Consider the following 3,914-nt stretch of genomic DNA (forward strand, 5'->3'; position numbering starts at 1 on the left):
TACATAATTGAATAAAATTCGCGTTAGACCCGTCTATAAATGTGAGTTAACAGAAACTCTCTTTACTGGCAATTGGTAATGATTATCTCGTTGAAATAAGGATTTCGAATACATAGTTAGCTAACCTGTGACTAACAGTATATCACGGTAAAATGATTTTTTAAACTGTATTTACAAATACCTACATAACAAACTCATTAAAATACTCCAAAATAAAAACAATATTTCCAACTTGTAAACTGTTTCGTATTAAACCTCCATTACATTTAATGCATTTATTAAATACCCAAAATGCGTGTCCGTCGTTAGTGCCACGCCAACGCAAGCTGCGCATACTAACACGCATAATATACCGACCCGACCAAGTGAGGCAGCCGCGTATTAATCAAACTGTGCGTCGAAGTGTTTGTACAAGATAAAAGACAATGAATCACTATGTACCCGTCCTTTTCTTTCGCGCGGCGAACGCGATGCTATCTCGCTTTAACGACGCCGTGTCTGTGCTTTATTGTTATCGCTAACAGAGTACGGGCGAGTAGATGACCAGTATAAGGGCGCTCTAGGCTTACGCGTTGCTAATACGGAACTCGGGGTCATGTTACTCTGGTTTTTTTTTAAATCTATTTAGCTATGCGATAATAACCAATAGGAATACACAGTTGCGCGCACGCACGAAGCTACGAAACATATGCTTATCTCGCTCGCTCTTACGCGTTTCAATACTTCGTTCTCTCTCTTTTATTAAGTAGGTGTTTAGTTACAAAGCTCTTCTCATTATTAACTGAATATGTTATTGTTTTGTTTTTACAATATTAATTCATTCGTTATTTTAACGATTTGTTTTGTTAAAGATCGTGTTTGGAGATTCAGTCGGCGATTTACTTTATTTTGTGGGATGACAATCAGATAAATATCACCGTGATTATTATTTTGGACACGTTTTGTGGTCTCACGCTTTTACAGAAACAGGTTTTATTTAAGTTATTTCAAAAGATAAGTCTAAAATGATTTCAATCAAACAATGTACCTAACTATTATGTAATTTTATATTTATTCAACCTTGAAATCTTGTTAGGGCGCTGAATCTAATACCTTTAAACGAGCAATTCTTATATGTATATATATATAGGTACCTATATTTCGGGGATCTCGGAAACAGCTCTAACGATTTCGTTGAAATTTGCTATATGGGGGTTTTCGGGGGCGATAAATCGATCTAGGTCTTATCTCTGGAAAAACGCGCATTTTTGAGTTTTTATATGTTTTCCGAGCAAAGCTCGGTCTCCCAGATATTGTTAAGTAAGTTCAAACTAACCGTTACGTTACGACATAGAATATTAAAAATGTACGTAGGTATATGTATATAGAAAAATTTGAACCCGTATGTATACGTAGTTTGTATGTATGTCAGTCTTGACAGCAGCCCAAACATGTTTATTTAACCTAAAGCGTTTAGCCCAAGTCTTATCAAGGTTGTCTAACTAGTGGAACTCATCTCGACCGACCCGCGTAGGGTTGTCACTCGCGGAGTAAAATAGCTGTTCTAATCTTATTTGTATCTCCATTTTGGATTTCACGGGCCTATAAGGGCATTTTCACTTAAAAGTGTAGGTACCATTTGCTTTTTTCAAAAATCCATCAAATTTTGGGTTATTTCTACTCAGAATCACGAGGACTAGCGATTTAAAAAGAAAAAAAATTGTCCCAAAAAAATGTCAGTTTAGTAACGCATTTTCACATACATTTTGTATGGACCGTTACAAAACTGACTCCCAAAATTTGTATGAAAGAAAAACTGGGGACACTTTTTTTCGTTGTCTCATTCAATAGTAGTCGTGATTCTGAGTCTAAATAACCAAAAAGTTGATGGTTTTTCGAAAATAGTATATGGTACCATTTTTTCTGAAAACCCCCATAAATCCCGGTCTTTTGATAGGCTTGCGTGGGGATGGGGATATGGGTCCAACACATATAGGCCCTTTGGAGAGCTTTAATGTTATGCAGAACGCGAATGCCATTCTTTTTTTTATAAAAAAATTGAGTGTTGCTCAGTGGCAACGAAAATCTTAACAGAATTTCTTACTGTTGTGGCAACCCTGGTACGTAAGGTCCCCTAATTGTTTCGGATTGTTGTCCGTCCGTCTGTCCCTCCGTAAGATTTATTCGGGTTACATTACATTTACTAATACGTTTCACTTGACTGCTCTATCTTAAACACACTATATCTTCCTCGCGTTATCCCGGCATTTTGCCACGGCTCATTCCCGGGAGCCTGGGGTCCGCTTGACAACTAATCCCAGGAATTGGCGTAGGCACTAGTTTTTACGAAAGCGACTTCCATCTGACCTTCCAACCCAGAGGGCAAACTAGGCCTTATTGGGATTAGTCCGGTTTCCTCAAGATGTTTTCCTTCACCGGAAAGCTACTGGTAAATATCAACTGACATTTCGTACATAAGTTCCGAAAAAGTCATTGGTACGAGGGGTTTGAACCCGCGACCTCCGGATTGCAAGTCGCACGCTCTTACCACTACAACACACAAATTGCAATCATATGTACTGTCACATGGTTATGTGTGTGATAGATTTAATTAAATGATCAGGGTGCGTGCGTAGCCAACGTGCCAATCGTTTAGGCTCCGTAGCGAACAAAACGCAAATGTCACTGTGGCTGAGTGTGGCACTAATATGGAAGAGTGTTAGAGAGAGATGACGAGCTACGCTACGGAGTTAACGCTCCGATTGGCATGTTGGATTGGTAAGTTATTACTGAGCTTCAGATTTGGAAAAGTTTCTGGTTAAATTAGGAGAAAAGGCACCATTTATATTCCTTTTATTTGAAAAACACAAATCTCTATTACCTAACTCAAAAACTAAAGTAATTTCAGTTTCGTTCCAGTAATAAATTGCTTGATAAACATTACTCGACAATAACTATAACGTAAATTTTTGTAGATATTATATTTTAAGACACTTACCTAAAAATCTTCTTTATAACTTCACGAGTTGAATTACACCTTAAGATTATTTTATGTTTATCTTATCTAAATCTTCACTAATTGATTAACATTCTAGAGAAACACTTAAAGATGACCTTACGAACAAAACCTTTCATCAAAGCACAGGGGTTTAGTGGCAATATCCTCCCCCTGACGAGGGTCGGATTTGGCACTTAATTGGCCCAGTGTGTGTTGACCCTTACCGTATTGACAGCGGTGTTTGCACAGGTTTACCTGCTTTGTATTCCTATTGTTCATCTTAAGACAGCTTGTTAATGTTTGAATGGGACGGTAGATGGCGTGGTAACGTGTCTGAAAGTTCTACATCGCGCTATCACGAGTTCACATGAAAATATAACGTGAACGTGACAGTGATCTCAACTGTACGGTTACCATCAGTTTGTCACTGACATAAACGCCGTCGAGAACGTAATTTACTTTCTATACATCCCGTTTGCACTAATATGCGAGTGCGAGCGAGATGTATAGAAAGTAAATTACGTTCTCGACGGCGTTTATGTCAGTGATAAACTGATGGTAACCGTACTGAACCAGTTTGTGTAGATATAGGCACCAAAGTTGAGCCATTCTTGCTATTAGGGCCACTTTCACCATCCCACTAACCCGGGGTTAAGCGGTTAAACCGTTAACCCAGTGTCAAATTGTACTGGTAACCATGGTAACTCCAGGTTTAACCGGTTAACCCGGGTTAGTGGAATGGTGCAAGTGGCGCTTAGTACTTAAGTCGGGTTAAATCCTAGTTTAGACTTCTATCAAAATTGTGCGCATTAGTTTACCAGTGTTAAATCTCTGGAACAGAAAGGATAGATTAGAACTATTAACGAATTTCCAACAAACAAAACGAACGCGGACACACGGGCCCATATTTCCGGAAAAACGGAGTGCCGACGAAATT

This window comes from Cydia splendana, chromosome 22 (genome assembly GCF_910591565.1).
Source record: "Cydia splendana chromosome 22, ilCydSple1.2, whole genome shotgun sequence".
Classification (NCBI taxonomy): domain Eukaryota; kingdom Metazoa; phylum Arthropoda; class Insecta; order Lepidoptera; family Tortricidae; genus Cydia; species Cydia splendana.